Below are 19818 nucleotides of genomic sequence, written 5' to 3'. Positions count from 1 at the left end.
TGTCCTTGATCTTCATATCCTCCATTTAAGAACAAGAACTAAGCAGGGCAAGGAGGCTCATTCCCATAATCCTAGCTACTTAGAAGGTAGAGGAAGATATCAAGTTTGAGACCAGCCTGGGGAATTTAGCCAGATTTTTTTCCCAAAATAAAAAATAAAAAGGAGCTGGGGATGTAGTTGAGTGGTAGAGTGCCCCTGGACTAGTGCCTAACTTAGAACTAGGATAGGTGGGAGGAACCCACTTGGGCAACATTAGGGACAGCATTCTGCCCAACCAGAAAAGTCAGATCAACACAGCAATCTCTTTCTGAGTGGGCACTAATGGATATGGAGAATAAGAATTTTCCAAAATAATGAGACCTGAGAAAAAGAAAAGGGAGTAAAAACAAAGGCCATGTATTGACAGCTTTCATCTCCCAAGACAAATGTTTTCCAGATGCTGTTTGCAGGCAAAGAAGATATATTTTATCATCCTCAAAAGAAAACAGTCTCTGGGAGGCATTATCTCCTCCAAAGTAAATCCTCTTCAGACCCTTCCCATAGACCTTGACCGAAAAAGCTCACATTCCTGACTGTCCAAACAAACTCGTATATGTTCGCTAGCCATCCTTCAAAATAACCTATATAAACCCAGGCTCTTTCTTTGTTCAGTAGCTCCTTTTCCACCAGGAGAGTGGGTCCATGGGCACCATTTCATCCCCCTGAGTAAAGAGCTGAGATGACGTGTGAGGTTTGCATCCTGCCTGGTCTTTTTGTGCTAACAGGCACTGTCCTCCTTGGGGAGCTAGACAGAGGTGGGATCTTGTAACTATCAACACCATCCTGTCCATCCTGCCCATATTGGTGGAAAAGGAAAGTCCAAGAAGAAGTTGGGTCTGAGCTGGAGCCTGCAAAAGGGGAAGAGAACAGTAATTTGACCTTTTCTACTCTCTTCCTTATAACAATATTATTTTAGTGATCTCTCCCCTGTGACCTTGCCCCTTTCTAACATCCAAGGGTATTTCCATAGTTCCAGTATTTGGCTCTGAGAAAACTTCCTTACTATTAGTCTGTTTATTTTGTCATTTTCTGAAGATATTCTTTCGGTAGCTTTTTGCCTGATATCATTCTTTCCTCTTGATTTCTTGTGTGTCATCATTCTTTCTTTCTTTTTTTGATTAAAAAATTTTTTTTCTCATTTTTTAAAAATCTTGAGATAGGGTTTTGCTAAGTTGCCTGACTGGCATTGAACTTGCAATCCTCCTGCCTCAGCCTCCTCAGTTGCTGGGATTACAGATGCGCACCACTGCATCTGGCTCTTTGTTGCTTATTTCTATCTTGTGCTCACTCCTTGGAGTCTGATCGTTCTCAGAAGTCTTTATGAAGCCAACTTTGATGGAGACATTTCCCTACTCTGAAATCTGTAGCACTTAGTTGCTTTGTTTTTTTGTGACCACTGGCAAACTGGCATGTTCTTGCATTAATTAAGATTTAGTCCTTGCTCCAGTCTTTAGATTCTTTAAGACAGGGACTGTTTGTCCTAAACCCTGCCCTTGACACATTGTACTTACTCATTAATTGTTCATTGAATTCCACTGGAAGTCCAATTTAGGAAGAGAGGAGATGTGTGTGTGTGTGTGTGTGTGTGTGTGTGTGTATGAAGCACAATACTTTTAAATAAAGTGGAGGTAATTCTCCTTATATCCCTTTTGCCACACAAGTATAGGCTCGGGAGTAAAAAGTATGGCTAAAACCCACCTGCTGAGAGAATTCTTTTCTTCAGAAGAAATATAAGCCATCCTACCACCTCTCATCGCCTGTAATAAGGAAATTCTGAATAACTCTTTCCTGGGGACTCAATGAGTCAGAGGTTCATACCTGGTTAGGTGGGAAGAGGGTGTAACCAGTGATGACTATTCTTTCGGCCTCAGCACCCAGAATCAGCTATTTATATATTAGTAATGCAAGTCTCCATATGCAGAGTCCTTGATATTGTTCAAAATGTTTTAAAACACAACCCCAACAGGAGTGGGCCAGGTTTGTTGTCTAGAAGAAGAATTCGACAGAGCAGGTTCAGAGGGTCCCTCAATTCTTACCCCGGAGAAGAGTTAGCTTTCTTCAGGGTGAAAACACAGTGAGAGTAGAACTTCACTCTTCTGATGGCCTCAACATATCCAGGAACCAACTGGATATGAGATTCAGATTAGTGGAGAGGGTGGACTGGATTTCAGAATTGTTGCATATAAATGGGAATTAAACTCTGACAGTGGTGAGATTACCCTGAGAGGGTGTGGAGGAAGACATGCCCCTGAAGGAACCAGGAAGGCATGGCTGGAGAGGTTAAGAAGAGGTTGGAGAGGAAGCCAAAGGAGTCAAGGTTTCAGAGAGAGAGAGAGATCAGTCCTGATGGATGTAGTAGTTTATCCTGTACAATAAGAACTAAAAAGAACCCACTGGATTTGGAGTGGGGCAAAGAATAAAAGTAGAGACAGAAGGTGGAGTTCAGTGGTGCCAGACAGAAATGAGAAGTAAGGCGAGCCTGACAGTCATGGAGATGTGCTGCCTAGATTGAGAATGTTGCCCAGCTGTGGGGACAGCAGTGAGCAGACAGCCTCCAGCCATTAGCTCCTTTAGGTCCCCTGCTGCATAGCTGCCTGGCTCTGTATACACACTCTTTCTGGGCAGCCCCATGTGGGGACTAAGGAAGGCAGGTGCCTGGCTCTTTTGACTCATCTGGGTTTGTTCAGATGGGTGACACTCCTCCAAGTTCTCTGAGGAGTAATGGGAGATGTGATTGAGTCTGCTGCTCAATTTAACTTTTCCCTCTGCCTGGTCCTGACTTCCTTGTCCTGGCTTCAAAGGTGTTGATTCCTAATCAGCATCTTGCATCCCCAACTCCACCTCATTGTCTGCCTCCAGAACCCAGTCTCTGACAGAGAATGGTAGAAACAAGTCTTTTCAGGAGTTCAATTTAGTTGGGTGCGGTGGCACATGCCTATAATCTCAGGAGAGGCAAAGACAGGAGTAGCACAATTTCAAGGATAGTCTCAGCAATTTAGTGCAGTTCTAAGCAACTTAGCAGGCTCAAAATAAATTTTTTAAAAGGACTGGTGATGTAGCTTAGTAGTAAAGTGTAGTAAAGTGTCCCTGGGTTCAATCTCCAGTACCCTCCCCTCCAAAAAAAGAGTTGATTCAGAAGTGGGTGTGAGAAAGTTTCATTAAAAAAATAGGAAGGAGACAGTACAGAGGACTGCTTGAAGATACTGGAAAGAGAGCAGTTAATTGATGGAGTAAGGTCTTGGGGAAGAGAGGAAGGACGAACTTCAGGGCCCAGGAAGAGTGACTGACCTGGAATGGGAATGTGTTTTCCATTGTCTGAGATTAGGCTGAAGATGTGTTTATGGGGTTAGTCTAGATTGGTCTTGGGAGGTGGTCAGGGAGTGAGGAACACCTGCCTAATCACTTCAGTTCCAACACTGTATGAAGACCAATCACTGGAGAGGTAAAAGGAGGAATCTTTGATATTATGGTGGGAAAGATGCTCTGCCCCCACAGTGGGTAGGATTTGGGAGAGGTTTTAACAAAGCTAACAACTGAGGAGAAACCCCGGGGCAAAACTCATGAAGCAAGAGCATGGGGCCTGGTGCAGGGAGGAAAGACTCACTTCATCATACTACTATCTGTTTGATCTGTTGAGGACCATTTTGTGTACTGATTCTGGAATCCAGTGGATTTTCTATTTCTTTAAATTGTTCCCTTCATATATATGCATTCTATATAATGCAAAAGATATGCTAAAAATATTGAACAAGACAGAATTGAAGGGAGAATCTGCTGGCATCTGGGATACTGTCATTTAATCAGTTCCAGTGTCTTCTAACCTATTCCATATTTCTCCATCTGCTCCAGAAGGATGTAATTGGGATGTCATGAAAGGCTTTAGCAAAGGGCAGGCCCTTGGTCTACTATACTGCCTCCTCCTCTAGAGACACTGACAAGAGGACAGTCTGGTGTGACCTGCCCTTGCCTTATCCCCCAGAGCCCCCTGCTGGCCACACTTAGTTCTTCTCAGGGCACCCAAAACATCATTTTGTGTCTCATTTGAGGTTTTTTGTCTAAAGTCATGTCAAGGCCACCAATCTGTTATTTTGACATTGATCTGTTTTCCATCTTTGGAAGTCAAAGTTCCACTATCTCCAGCTTTCTAACACCTCTCTGCCTCTCTGTGTTTCCTGAAAGACTGTGGGTGGTGATGGGCAGTATTCTTGGTTAATCTTGATTTTGGTACTCTGGGGTGTCACCCAGTCAGACCAGCTAGTTTGAACACATTTAGAGCAGTCAAGGTTTCTCTTATTTCTGTTTTAGGTATTGGCTTCCTGTTCCCTCTTACCAATGACCATTCTGCCCTTTTCTGGTCAATGCCATCTTTCCTATTGAGAAACCAGTGTCGTGCAAAGAATTCTGCTCTCTCTGCCACCTGGAAGCATTTACTGTGAGCAAGGGGCCCACACTTGTTCACTTGTCCTTCTTTTCCCTTTTTTCATAACCAGTTTCTCTTGTGCCCAAACTAAAGTTCGTTACCTTTGCCCCGGTAGGGATCCAGACACATGGAGGCCAACGCCTTGGTATTCTTTGTGAATCAAGTGACATATGCTAATAAAGGGAGAAGGGAATAACTCTTAAAAGGAGGCATGCATGCTTTCTGCAGTTACAAAGGCCTTGTTCCAGCCCACTGACTGTGTAATTGCACTAGTTTACTTTGGCCACCAGATGGCATAACTGAGAGGAGAAAAAGAAAAAAAAAGAGGTGGGCACTCCCCAAAACAAAAGAAACCCAAACAAAGAATGCTGAAAATGCCCCTGAGGAAGCACATTCCCCATGTTGTTAGTGCTAGTTGACATTTCCATGTGGTTTTCTGGCCATCAAAGTACAGACAAATCCTTTTCTATCCTTGAAACTTCAAAGATGGGCCTTCCCTGCCTGTGTATAAAAAGCCATCCCCGAGTCAGATGCAAAGTGAGCTTGTCTGCCTCCCTCTAACAGGTACCTTCCTTTGTTGTGAAGTTTTTAGTGCTAAGCCACTGATTCCCAGAGGGGGTGGAGAGGGTGATGAGGGTTTACTGCTAATATTAGCGTGGTTGGGCTAAAATATGTGCCACATCTTGTGAGAAGGGCTGACTGTCCTGTGGAGCCTGTGGACAAGTAGAATTAATCCTCAAATATGAGATGCCCCCTCCTCTTTTCCCCCAGTTCTAGCCGTTTATTTTTAGTGAATCTAACAATTCTTTTCCCCAAATTTACATGGAATACCGAAGTTCTTCAATTCTAAAGTCAGAGCCTCAGGCAGTATTAAAAACACACATAGGGCCCACAGGTGGGGGGCAGAGCACCCCAGGCGCCAGGCTGAGTGTGCACGTGGTGCCGACTGGAGACATGACTGAGGGCATGAGTCATGGGGCTCACCCTCTGGTTAGGGGGTTTGGGAGCCACACGTCCCAGGTGACCAACTGGGTGGTGGGCTACCCTCAGCATGCACTGCCTTGGTGCCCATGGGGTTGGGGTTGTGACAGGGGATCCCGCAGCCCCTCCTGTGCAGGGGACACTGAGCCCCAGGAATAGGGCCTGCCAGGCAGGGTGCATGGCCTGGGATGGGGTGGCCTCTGCCTCTGCCCCTCCCCAGAGCCTCCTGGAGCTGCGGGGTGCTGAGCTCCCTAGGCCGGCTGGACTCAATGCAGTGCTAACAGGGCGGGAGGCAGGGCACAGCGTATTAACCAGGAGGCCACAGGACAGACTGTGGAGCAAGATGGTCCATCAGCACTGGGGCCCTATTCGATTCCCCTTTTGGTTACATTTGGATGTGATTTGTGCTTGTGGGACTTGGGTTATGGCAAGAAGGGGATTGAAAAAGGGAAAACATTCAGTCCTTGTTGTATGCTTCTATGTGTATTTGACCCTAAAAATGATTCCTTATTTCTTTCATTCATGATAGATTCATTCATTCAAGAAATATCCCAGGCACCATATAGGGGCTGGGGATAAACAGTTAATAAGGCAGAGTTCTAGGGCTTTCTAATTTCGGACACCCTAGGGAATGCCCATTGCCCCCATAGGTGGATGTAGATGTGCTCCCACTGACACCAGAATTCCATTAAAACTGTGTTGATTATAAAGTCAAAATGGCAAAACTTCATGATAACATCCAGGTCTATTTCTTATACAAATGAAAAAATAATGAGGATTTGATGAAAAAGAAAAAGAAGGCAGCTTAATGGGAACCACTTTACAAAAATGTAAATCACTCACCAGTGATTAGCAAGATCTTGATATTCCGTTGTGAAAAGGCAGAGACTCAGCCACAGTGAACCACTCCATGTGCAGCTGAGGCAGTGTGCTGGGCAGTGGGGAGCTCAAGCTGGTATGGCTGGGGAGTAATTGGGAGGCTGTGGAAAGTATGGAAAGTGTCTCAGTGAAAGGTGGTAAGTGGAGAGGGGCCATGGTGTGTGTGGGGTAGGAATAGATGGGAGACAGATTTCAGAGTAGGAAGTACTCCTCTCATAAGGGGAAGAAGAATGTGGAGGGAATATAAGTTCCAGGCACCTGGCCCCAGGGTCTGAGTTCTTTCCTACATATTGTGTTGCTTTGTCATACAATGAGGATCCCACTTTAACCCAACTCTTCCCCTTTATAGCAAAAGGAGGAAACTGAATGAAACCCAGGAAATGGAAACCGTAATCTGTAATCAAATTGCAAGATAGTGAAGGAGCAAGAGCAGAAGCCAAGTCTTGCCCTACTGTGATCTGACCCCATCCACAGGCTCATGTCACCACAGGTGGGTGCATATTTGAAGCCACCTGGGGAACCTTGCAAAGGCATGTGCCTGACCCAAACCTGGTCCATACACAGGTCTTGCAAATTTGAATCCCTGGGACCACTGGCTCATTCCAGACAGGGTGTGAGTGTCTCTGAAGACAATTTTCCATGGCACATTCTGCCTGGGCCATATTTTCTCTGTTGCATAATTTCCATTATCTACAATCACTAGTGATTGGAAAGACACTGAGTATTCACTTAAAAGCCTTTGCAAACAGACATCATAGTCCTTTCTTACAGGTCCACTTAACTAATGTGCAAACATCTTGCTAAAGCTGAAGGGGAGGGAAGCCAGTGGAAGGCTGCTCCCCACTGAGGATAGACTAATGGATAGGAACTGCACATTAACAGTTGCCAATCTAAGTTCTGCAAAACTGATAATTTCTTTATGAGTTTATTTTAGAAAAATATGAAAAAGTAGAACTTTTAAAAGAACATGAGACATATATATGAGCCCAGCACTGTGGCACATACCTGAATCCCAGTGACTCTGGAGGCTAAGGCAGGAGGATCTCAAATTAGAGGACAACCTCAGCAACTTAGTCAGACTCTGTCCCAAAATAAAAAATAAGGACTGGGGATGAAGCTCAGTAGTAGAGTGCCCCTGGGTTTAATCTCTAGTGTCAAATAAAACAAATGGAAACCAAACAAAACAAAATAATACCCACTCCCCATACATTTAGTAAAGTTTTAACCTACCCCACCCCTAACTTGTGAGTTTCTTAATCACAGTGTTTTTAAACAGGAGATTTTTAGGAATATGACCCCCATGGTTAGAGAAGGAATACGTGATTGTCTTTTTAACCAACTTTACTAATGATAAAATTAAATTTTTTTATGATGAATGAAGTTGAATTTTTCATGATAACTGTGAATTAGTTATATATGTTCTATTATAAGTTGCAATGCCCATGCCTCACATGTATAAAATAAAATAAAAATAGCTCTGGAGTGCTTGCTTTGTGCTAGTTACTATGCTATCAGCTCTACGGGTAGCAATTCAGTTAATCCTAACCGACTTCGAGGCCAAGGTTAATTATCAGCCTCACCGTATGGAGGAGGCAGGATTGTGGAGAGGTAAAGTATCTTGTCCAAGGTCATACCTGGGAAGTCTGGATTCACTGCCTGTGCTGCCAACATTTTCCTCATTTATTTGTCTTTCATTTTTTCATATTAAGTATAAAACTTAAACCGTTTTGTGCTCAGATTTATCAGTCTATTTTTTGTAGTTGGTGTTGTTGTTGTTCGCCCATTTTATTCTTTTAGTTAACCTAGAACATCCTCTTCTTTTCAGAGATCAAAAAACATTTGGATTTTTTGGGGGGTATATTACACAAGAGGAGGATTTACATGTATGTGTTTTTCTCAAAATAATAATTTCTCCTACATTGCTCACCAAATTATATTTTTCTGTTGCAGGGTTTAATAATAATGCCTTTGTGCCTGACTTTTAGGCTTGCTTACTTTTAATTTTGTTTATTTATACCAAAGATTAAACCCAGGGTGCTTTACCACTGAGCGGCATCCCCAGCCCTTTTTTTAAAACTTTGAGACAGGATTCTAGATTTTTTTTTAATCTCTGCTGTCTTGTTGCATAGTTAGTTGCATAGGTGTCCAGTGTGAGGCCTTAGGTGGCAGCCAGGGCTCCTGCCCTGGGATGATCCTGGGGATGACTCAGTTGCAGCCCCAGGCTCTGGAGGCTGAGTGAAGTCCAGGTGCAGGCCCCTTGGGTATGTGCAGGCCCTTTGGGAATTCGCAGGCCTCCCCAGACCACCGTCCCAGGAAAAGTCAGTAGTCACTTAGGTTATTCAGCCTTCTTTCTTGAAGAGGTAGAGGGGTGAGGAAGAGGCAAATCCCAGGCTCTGATTTTTGAGTAGTGAACACGATGCTGGTCCCGGATCTCAGTGGGCAATATATTTCTTTCTCATTGCTCAACAGGACTTGAACTCCCAGCTGTCCTTGGCTGGATCCAAAGTCCAGATACTGTTTTAACCCTGTTCATCTTCTCCATTCATATTACATTCCTGTGAATATTTTGTGGGGATATTCCTTCTTTGTTAAGCATGGCTTTTTAATTTTCTCTAATATTGTGTCTATCATTTTTCTGTTTTGGAAGAAGCCCCTGGGCTATCTATGCAATTTCACTTCTGTGTCTATTTTGCTATAAGCAGTAATTATAGCTTGTACTGTGTATTCTGGGACCATTCTAATGATTGTTTCTCTAATCATGTCCTAATCACTTTCTCAAAGCTGGATCAGACAGGAGGAAGTTCTGTAGAAGTCACCGAAGTTGAGAACTGAAGAAGTGGTGTAATACTCCCTCCCATCCCCCACCACAGGACATGTGAGAGGAGCCCCAGAGTGGCAGCACTAGGAGGGGGATTCTGCTTCAGAGCTCCATACCAACCTATCATCATGGATTTCAAGCCAAGGTAGATCCAGCACCTGGGAGTGACCTGGTTTCTGGATGAATGTCTAGAAGTTATATGTGTGATGGGATCCTTTCCCCCAGAAAACAGCGGTGCACGTGAAAACCAGCATGCATCCAGGGCAATGTGTGGCTGTGTTTTTGGAGTATATTGTCCAATGTCCACTTTGATCCAGTCAACATTTGCTTCTAGATGAAGGCAGGGCACATGCATGGTCCCAGCTGACTCCCCTTCTGTACCAGGACATTTCTCAGTGGCACAGGCAAGGTACTGTGGTCAGTGAACTGTATATGAAGTGGTAGCTCCTTTGAAATACAGAGTAGTCATCCTTTGTCTGTGGGGAAGACATTCCACAACCCAAAGGACCTTCAGAGAGTGACAAACACTATATATATTTGTGTTCCCTATACTATACGTACAAACCTATTATAAAGTTCAATTTATTAGCTAAGCACAATAAGAGGTAATAACAAATAATAAAATAAAACAATTAAAACAGTGTACTGTAAAAAAAGGTATTCGAAACTTACGGATTTTTTTGTTTCTGGAATTTTTCACTTAGTATTTTTGGGATGTGGTTGACCATGGGCAGCTGAAGATGTGAAATTGAAACTGGAGAAGTGGGGGACCTACTGTAAACAGAGCAAGGCCCTCTCTTGGGAGGCCTTCTTCTTCTTGGCTATGAATTCAGGAACATGAGCAGCAGTGTCCACCCTCACCCTGTGGCCCTGGCTCCCCTTTGCCAGGGGTGTGGCTTGTGGTCAACCCAGTGGGACTGAGGAGCAGAAGTGGGCAGTGTTCCCTGCCACCAGACACACTGGGTAACTCGCTTGGCCAGACTGTCTCCTGGATGTCTGTGCAAGTTTGTCTCAGAAACCAGTTCTTCCTGGAACTGGGTGTCATTTCAGGACAGAGAATGCCAGGAGTGTGACTTGGCCCTGAAGTGAAGGAGAGCCTTCCAATCTTGCATGAGATAGCAGATTGCTTTGGGGCTTTGGCTTGAGCTGGGGTTGGTAGTTCCCCAGGAAACCTCAGGCAAGTCCACCAGGGGGAGCCTTTTCCGTGTCTTGTTTTTATAGGGCTCCACTCAGCTTCCCAGTGTGTGTGTGTGTGTGTGTGTGTGTGTGTGTGTGTGTGTGTGATGCACATCTCAGTTTTTCTGTGATTACAGTGCAGAAGCATGACTCAACTTTCCTAATTGATATATTCAACTTAATCTGCAACCATGGCTTGGGTTCTATCATGCTTCAGATTTACTTGTGACTGTGGTTATATGTAACATTGCAGCCACCCACAACAATGTGAGGTGGGGAGAAATGAGAGTGATAAACAGTGTCTTTCACTCCCCACATGCCACTCAGTCTGTCTCCTGATAACCAAACCATGAGCTCATCCGGAAGTTGAGAGACCCAGGCAGTCGGGGAGAGAGGCATGAATAGTGGACGCAGAATGCGGGTTGTCTGGATTAACTTCACTGCCCTCAAATTGGATGGGAGAGCTCTGACCAGCCCCCAATTCCACTTCCTGCTCTTACCAGGTGCCCTAGAGATATGGGTGAGGTGCATGATTCTGGGCCCCCTCAGGGAAGATGTGGCCTGGCTGAGCCACATATGAGGATGGAGGGAGCTAATCCAGCTATAGAAGGGCAGGAGAGGAAGAGCAGGGGACAAGGGCTGTGGAGAGGCTGAGCAGGGTGAGGCAGGATGGAGCAACATGAGTAGTCTCATGCATCACCTTTTTCAATGGTTCCCTTGAAATCTGCCCTTCACACAGCCGCTGCTGTCTACCCCCAACCCCAGTCACAATGCTGGAGGTGATGGTGTTAGAAGCAATTAAGTAAGACTGAGGAAATTTCAGAGTGGTGGGGCTGAGAAATTTTCTAGAAAAAGTAGTGTTCAACATAGTGATGCTCAGATTGAGATGAGATAAGAGTAAAGAGATGAGAAGAGGAAGAATGAAGATAGGTGACAGGAACTGATGATCCTTTGTGGCACTGTGGGGAGGAGAAGAGATACCAAGGTCACTGGCTTGTTTCTTTCCCTTCTCTTCTCCTCTCCTCTCTTCTCTCTCTCTTTCTTTTTTGGTACTGGGGCTTGAACTCAGGGACACTTAACCACTGAGTCACATTCCCAGCCCTTTTTTTTTATTTTGGGTCAGGGTCTCACTAAGTGCTTAGGGCCTCACTAAATTGTTGAGGCTGGCTTTGAACTTGTGGTCCTCCCGCCTCAGTCTTCCAAGCTGCTGGGATTATAGGCATGCACCACCATGCCCAGCTCCCTGGGAATTCTTGAGGGCACTTGGGAGGCAGTTCAGTTGATTGTCTTCCATGTAGCATTTGTAAAAGGTGAACAGCTGAGGGCAGGGGCCAGGTGGAGAACCTGCAGAAAGAGAAGCTTCTGAGAGTAGAGATGTGGACTGAATTGGCAAATGTACATAGTATCTGGCTTTGCCATTATGAACTTCAGCAGTAGATATAACAGGATGCCTTGTGACATGAACAGGGACACAGTCAGGGAAGCCCATGAAAAATAGGATCTCTTAGGATTAAAGGATAAAACCTCTCAGGGCAAATGAGACAGCCAACCTAGCTCTAAGATTTTTAATTTTTTTTGGTACTTGGAATTGACCCCAGGGATGCTTAGCACTAAGCCACATGCCCTGCTCTTTTTATTTTTTAATTTTGAGACAGGGGTCTTGCTAAGTTGCTTAAGGCCTTGCTAAATTGCTAAGACTGACCTCAAACGTGCAATCCTCCTCCTTCTCCTCCTCAGTTGCTGGGATTACAGGTGTGCGTCACTACCCCCAGCCCAGCTCTCAGTCTTATGGGTTTAACAGCCACACTAGAAAATCAGGAGTTAAAAAGCAAGCCAGTCTTCAAGGCTGTAAACTAAGATCACATGCCAAGTGGTGGGAGGCTGAGAAATCAGTTCAACTTTTGAGACTATGTGTTCAGCAGAAATGCCAAGATGCTGGTGACAGACATGACAAGGTCACTAAAATCAGACCCACTGAGATAGGACAATAGTCTGCTCTGTTCTGAAAATAACATTAAAGACTTTCCTAGATTATAAGGGGCAGATTCCAGGTGGTGAGAGGAAAACACATGCACAGAACAGTCACTAAAGCAACCTATAGTCACCCTTACCTTATTAGCATAGTGAAATACCCTGTTATGGTTTGCCCTTGAAGTGTCCACCAAAGACTCATGTGTTGAAGCCTTGGTTCCCAAGGAAGCCATGTTCAGAGGTGGGGACTTTTAGGAGATGATTGAATTATGAGATCTGTAACCTCATTTCAGTGGATTAATCCATTTGATGGATTAAAATTTAAAAGGATAATTGAGAGATAATGGAAACTAGAAGAGGAGGGCCTAGTTGAAGAAAGTAGGTCACTGGGGTCTGCTCTGGAAGGGTATTTCTTGTCCCTAACCCCGTCCACTCTCTCTGCTTTCTGATTGACGTGACCTGGGCACACCTTTCTGCCTCCACACCCTTCTGCCATGACGTTCTGCCTCATTCATGCCTGAAACAATGGAGCCAGCTGACCATGGACTGAAACCATAAGCCAAAGTCAATCTTTCTTCCTTAAAGTTGTTTATGTCAAATATTTTGGTTACAGTGACGAAAAAGCTGAGTAACACACTCCCAAGGTGGAGAATTAAGATGGGAATGAGACGTGTATTGTATAAAGAGGCGTGACGGAGAAGAGAGCAGTACAACTAAAATCTCCATCTACATGTGACAACATCAAGACACTGAGTCCCTGCTTGTCCTGTAGATGCCAGAAAAGATGAACACCTTAGCTGGGCATATGGGTAGCATATGCCTATAATTCCAGTGACTTGGAAGGCTGAGGCAGGAGGATCACAAGTTCAAAGCCAGCCTCAGCAATTTAGCAAGGCCCTGTCTCAAAATAAAACACAGAAAGGGCTGGGGATGTGGCTCAGTAGTTAAGAACCCCTGGGTTTAATCCCTAGTATACAAAAAAAAGTATACCTTTGTCCTTTGTTTGAGCCAACCTGACACACTCTGTTGATATTGTGTCTCCCTTCTGGTTCAAGCTAATCCCTCCACCCTCTGCCAAAAAGTCAGTTTTGTTTCTAATGACTCTGGACCCAAGGACCTGAGTCCATAACAACACAGAGACCTAAAGACCAAAGGACCTAGGGAGCTGACACCTTCTTCCCTAGATCTAGATTAAACTTGGTCAGGAGTAAAGGAGACAAGGAGAACCGTCAAACTGGGCACTACTTACTGGAGAATCTATGTTAAGCAGAAAAGAGTGTTTAAAAATTATTCGAGGTGCTATGGTTGTAGCTCAGTGGCAGAGCGCTTGCCTAGCATGTGTGAGGCTCTGGGTTTGACCCTCAGCACCACATAAAGATAAATAAAATAAAGGGATTGTGTCCATCTACAACTAAAAAAAATTATTTGAGGATTGGGTATGTAGCTCAGTGGTAGAGCACTCACCTACCACTTACACAATCCCTGGGTTCAGTCAGTCCCCAGGACCATAAAAAAAAAAAAGAAAATCGAGGCTGAGATACCTCTAATTCATAGGTATTATTAATATTGCCACCCCAGCAGTAGTAGGAATGAGAAGACTCAAAAACTAAAGGTCTCTTTTTTTATTCCCTCAGAGTATAGTGTTTGAAGTTTCAACGCTATTATAAAGACCTCCTTGCTGAGGTTGTCCCTTGTCCACCGTTGCAAAGGATTCTGGAAGAAGGAGATGCTTGTGACTGAATTGTGTTTGACCCCATAGCATGTCACAATCCTTGACTTTTCAACTCATATGTTTAGTATCCATCCACCACATGGGCAGGAAATGTAACTGCAGTTTTGTTGGCAGCCTCAGACAGCCTCCAGTTGTCCCAGACAGAAAATTGAGTAAAAAGAAGCTAGATGCCTAAGAACTCATGTTACATTTTCTCTCTCTCTCTCTCTCTCTCTCTCTCTCTCTCTCTCTCTCTCTCTCTCTTTTTTTTTTTTTTTTGATACCAGGGATTAACCCAGGGACACTTAACCACTGAGCCACTTCCCCAGTCTTTTTTATTTTTTATTTTGAGATAGGACCTTGATAAATTGCTTAAAGCCTTGCTAAATTGCTGAGACTGGCCTTGAACTTGCAATCCTCCTGCCTCAGTTTCTCAAGTGGCTGGAATTTCAGATGTGTGCCATTGCTCACATCTGATTTATTTTTATGAAGCTCAAGTTCAGAAAAAAACTGTAGAAGTTACATCTGTGAAAAATGAAATGCAGAATGAATTGGGAGTGGTGGGAAAGGTCTTATATTATCTGAGGGGCCACTGTACTCTGTGCCCTCAACAGTGGTTCTCTGCTCTTGGCTCTTGCGGGTGGTGGTGATGGTGTGAAATTTAAATCAAGGGTGTTCTGCTCTTTCTGTGACACATACCTTGAGTCAATATTCTCTTCAATCACTTTTTTATGGCTTCGGAATTGTTCTCATGTAGTTTTCAGTTTCTGAAAAATTGAAATGGAATAGATGACATGACTTTTACAGCGTGATCAGATGGTGCCAGAGGATGCCTGGATTAAATGTTACTTCTGGGTATGTCTCTGAGGATGTTTCTGGATGAGATTAGCATTTGAATCTGTATATTTAATAGAGTGCAGCCCAAGGTTGGGGTCATCATCTAATTTGTGGGAGTGTCTGAACAGGATAAAATGTCAGAGGAAGAAAAATCCCGTTTCTTCTTGCCTGCTTGGGTTGGGACATCAGTTTTTTGCCCTTGGACTACTACTTACACTGCTAGCTCCCCTGGTTCTTTCTTAGGCCTTTGGATTTAGACCAGAGTTACACCACCAGCTTTCCTAGGTCTCCAGTTTGTAGATGGAAGACTGTGGTACTTTCCAGCTTCCACATTTGTATAAGCTTATTCCTCATTTGATCTATCCATCCATTCCTATTCGTTCGATTTCTCTAGAGAACCCTAATACATGGTGCTAGGTTTCATTAAGTGTACCCCCAAATTTCATGTGTTAAAGATTTGGGCCTGAGGGTAGCGCTATTGGGACATGATGGAATCTTTTTTTTTCCTTCTTTTTTTTGGTGGGGGGGGATATTGGGAATTGAACTCAGGGGCACTCGACCACTGAGCCACATCCCCAGCCCTATTTTGTATTTTATTTAGAGACAGGGTCTCACTAAGTTGCTTAGAGCCTCAACATTGCTGAGGCTGACTTTGAACTCCAAATCCTCCTATCTCAGTCTCCCAAGCCGCTGGGATTACAGGTGTGCACCACCATACCCAGCATGATGGAACCTTTGAAAGGTGTGACCTAGTGGGAAGTCCTTGGGTCACTAAGGGTGTGCCCTTGAAGAGTATTGTGAGACTCTGGTCCCTTTTACTTTTTGCTTTGCTTCCTGACTTGTGATATGAGTTTCCTCTGCCATGTGTTCCCACCATAACATGCTGCCTCACCACAGGCCCAAAGCAATAGGGTTTTTCAATCATGAACTGGAATCTCTTAAACTGTAAGCCAAACTACACCTTTCCTCTTTATAAGCTTATCATCTCAGGAATTTTGTGCTAATGATGGAAAGCCAACTAATACATGGGATTGTGTTGTTGACAGCCTTGGTTTGCTGCCTCCTTCATAGAGCTGTAGATGGGCTCTTGAGTATGAGCAGCAGTGTTTGTTCATGTAGCAGTAAGGCCTGTGGGCTGCTTACATCAACCAGGCAGACCCTGATGAGCAGTCTGAGGTCTTGGTATCTTCCCCAGAGTCACCAAATTTCATAGATGTTATTGTTGAGGTGAGTCTCAATCTGCCAATGAATCGCCTGGAGGAAGAGAACTACTTCTAGTCACTGTGGGAGATTAAAGATGGCCACAGGTTCTTTGCTATTTCTCCCATTGAGATGAAGGGGAGCCCTTGGATCTGGGGGTCTCTGGCTGGTCGATCAAGAAAAGTTGGTGGAAGTTATTCTGTCAGTTTTCAGCCCAGGATCCAAAAGCATTTTCCACCTCCTGTCCTTTGGGGCATCCTCTGAAAGCCTGAGTTGCCACATAAGAAGTTTGAATTTCTTGAAATTGCCGTGCTGGGGTGGCCACACTCAGCACTCTGGCAGACCACTGGTAGGACCTGGTTGTCCTCTCAAAGTTGACAAAAATTCGAGGGAAGCTGTCTTAGACCAGCCATCTGCCTGCTGATGCCATGGAGCGACCCCACAGATTGTGCCATTTCCATTATGGCCAGCACTGTGTGAGCAAGTCTGTTTCCCTTCAATGTCATTCACGTTTTGTGATGTCAAACTTTTGGATTCTTACTAACCAGCAAAAGATTTAAGTGAATTTAACGTAGATGCACTTAGATCAGTTCTCCTTCCTGCATTTCTTGTGGAATATCCTCAGTCTTTTCTTCTATGTCAGATATTTTAATTAGCTTCTCATCATATAGGATGCCGTTTTTACATTCCCCTCATTGTCATCTCAGCATGAAAGGTTTCTGCCAGGGTGGGTTGGTGGGGTGGCTGTGGTCCCATACTGGTTATTGTAATAAAGTCAACAGCTCCTCATGGCTTGAGTTGTTTTAGATGAGATCAGCCTTGGGTGTAAAAGCTCACTTTGTTATTCTATGTATTATTTTTCTTTGTTTCTGTTGTAAAGATTCTTTTACAAATATTCTTTTGTTTAATGTTTATTTAATTTAATGCTTATTTATTTATTTATTTATTTATTTAATGTTTATTAACAAATTCCTTTGTTTCCAGAAAGCCTGAGCCTTTCTGAACAGAAGTTGAAATATGAAAAGAAATAGAAGCTGGGTGTGACAACAAGTGCCTGCAATCCCAGCCACTCAGGAGGCAATTCAAGGCAACCTAGGGAGATCCTGTCTCGAAATTAAAATAAATAAATAAAAAGGGCTGGGGATGTAGAGTATCCCTAGATTTAATCCCTAGTACTGAAAAAAACAAACAAACAAAAAAAAAAAAAAGGAAAAAAAGAAAAGAAACAAGAAACAGAAGACTTTTATCATACTCACGTCTTCGCAGTTTCCCCTTAAGCAGGCTGTCTGTTGTGCTGTTTAGAATGTGCTGTGGGGTCTTCTGCTGCTATAATTAAATACCACAAATTGGGTAATTTATAAGAGGAATTTATGTTTTATAGTTCTGGAGGCTGGGAAGTCCAAGTTTGAGGGCCACGTCTGGTGAGAGCTTTCTTGCTGGCAAGGACTCTCATCAGAGTCCTGAGGCAAAGCAGGGCACTTTGTGCTAAGAAAGAGCAACACAGCCAGAAAGAGCTCACTTTTATGAACAGGCCACTCCTGGGTTATCCCATTAACGCTTCAGCCCTTATCATCGCACCACCTCCCGGGCCTCCTGGGCTTCAGATACTCAGGCTCCTGTCCCTTTTGGCACCATCATCCTAGTCCTCCCAGCCTCAGGGTGGTCACATGGTCCAAGGTGGCCTCAGGAGCTCCTCTCTACTCCAGTCCATCTTGAGTCCATGATGGTCTCATCATTAGGTCTTGAGGTCTTCTGAAGGCAGGGGTTCTTCTGCTTGCCCACACATTTGAGTACGGGGAATTTGTGGACTCTGGAGTGCATGTGTCAGCTGGTGATACAGTTCAGTGGTATCGCACTTGCCTGGAGTCCAGATATCAGGGTACAGCTTCCTGAGGATCCCCAGGCAGTTGTTGACCTCTGGGGCCTTGCCAGCCCTTGGGGTGCCTCCTGGGCTGTGGAGATGAGTGTCTTAGCCTCATGAAGGATCCACCTACCTCACCTGATTCTTCCTTGGCAGCCTTCAAAGGCCCTGGGCTCCTCTAGACACTCCCCAACACACCTGGAATCTTCTCAAGGAGCTCCAGGCTCCAGCAAACAAAAGTCCAAAAGGAAACTTGTCTGCAAGGAACCTCTGAGCTCAGACTTCCCTGAGCAGAGGGAATCCAAAGTTCTTTGTCCAGGTTTGGAAATGGGGAGTGGTGTGTAGAGGTGGAGGGAGGCAAGGGTTAGGTGAGGAAAAACCAGGAAAAACAAAACACAAATTAATTTTAAAATAAATGATCCTGTTGCTATGGGGAAAGTATTTTACTGCTTATTGTTCCACTAAACATTCTGGAGATAGGCTGGCAAGGAAACAGGTTTATTTAAAAGTCAGCTTTGAGAAAGATAGAACATTTTTTTTTTTTTTTTTTTTTGTACCAGGGATTGAACACAAGGATGTTTAACACCTGAGACACATCCCAGGTCCACCCCCTTTATATATTTTATTTAGAGACAGGGTCTTGCTTAATGGATATGGAGAATAAAAATTCTCAAAATAGTGAAACCCAGGGACAAGAAAAGGGAGTAAAAACGAAGGCCATGCATTGACAGCTTTCATCTCCCAAGACAAATGTTCTCCAGATGCTGGTTGCAGGCAGAGAGGATGTTTTATCATCCTCAAAAGAAAACAGTCTCTAGGAGGCGATATCTCCTCCAGAGCAAAATCTTTTTTGGCATTGTCCGCGGACCTTGACTGAAAGAGCCCACATTCCTAACTGTCTAAGCAAAACTGACATATGTTCACTAGATCACTCCTCAAAATAACCCATAAAAACCCAGTTCCTTTCTTTGTTCAGTGACTCGTTTTCCACCAGGAGAGTGGGTCCATGGGCACCATTTCATCCCCCTGAATAAAGGGCTGAGATGACTCATGAGGTTTGCATCCTGCCGGGTCTTTCTGTGCTAACATTGCTCAGTTGCTGGGCCTCATTAAGTTGCTGAGGCTGGCTTTGAACTCAGGATCCTCCTGCCTCAGCCTCCTGAGCCTCTGGGATTACAGGTGTGTACTACCACTCTGGGATTACAGGTGTGTACTACCACTCCTGGCTAGATAAGAATTTTTTGTCTCAAATCTCCATCTTCATGGGACTCAGGGGCTTGGAAAACTTTTATAAGACAAGAGGCAAAGTGGGATGAAAGGCAGGAAATATACATATGGAAATATACATATGAAGATTTAGTTAGCCCTAGAACATGTAAATCTCTGCTTCCTTGGGATCTGTCCTCCGCATGAGCTTTTATTGTTAGTGGGAGGAAGCTCAGAAGTTAAAATAATTTGGAGCTTTTAATTTCAAAGGAGGTCTGTTTCAAATCCTCCCTATTTAGTTCATTTCTTAAGGGAAGTGGGGCTCCATGTCATGCGGGTGATAGTTTATTGTTGTATCAGTATATATGGATCCCATGAAGGAACCCAAATATAAGGAGTCAGATATTTATTTCCAAAGGAGGCAAAATCAGAAATATTTAATAGCTCTGCCTAGGGGAGAACTTTAGTGTTAGATTGCATAAGAACTCTCTTTCTATAGCTTCCCAGCTTTTTTTGGTAGAATTTGACAAATGAGTCTGATTTTCTCCTGACTTGATTTCATTTCCCCTGAAGACATTGTTGATTATTTGCCAAACATCTTAGTCCCATAATACCGGAGACTTGTAATTTTTTGATCTGTTTGATTCCAGGTTGGAAGGAAAGTGACAGTTTGGGAGTGTCAGGACACACCTTTTTAGCCTATTTTAACCAAGAGAAGT

At 44.0% G+C, this 19818-nt stretch overlaps 1 long non-coding RNA gene across 5 annotated transcripts in view; it reads right to left on the bottom strand.

The window, feature by feature from the left end:
* The window catches only part of LOC306666636, a 46497-nt gene that overhangs the window by 9883 nt on the left and 16796 nt on the right, over positions 1 to 19818 (bottom strand). For 3 of the 5 annotated variants that reach the window (XR_013765361.1, XR_013765362.1, XR_013765363.1), the window contains exons 3-5: positions 7325 to 7400; positions 6284 to 6420; positions 4561 to 4632 (exon numbers count right to left, since the gene is read on the bottom strand). This is a non-coding gene — a long non-coding RNA (uncharacterized lncRNA). The remainder of the gene's footprint in view (positions 1 to 4560; positions 4633 to 6283; positions 6421 to 7324; positions 7401 to 19818) is intronic. The other 2 variants (XR_013765364.1, XR_013765365.1) reach the window with 1 other exon arrangement.

Source organism: Sciurus vulgaris (assembly GCF_902686455.1).
Source record: "Sciurus vulgaris genome assembly, chromosome: 7".
In the NCBI taxonomy this organism is placed as follows: domain Eukaryota; kingdom Metazoa; phylum Chordata; class Mammalia; order Rodentia; family Sciuridae; genus Sciurus; species Sciurus vulgaris.
The sequence above is the reverse complement of the archived record's forward strand: the minus strand, read 5'-3'. Positions and strand labels throughout refer to the sequence as shown.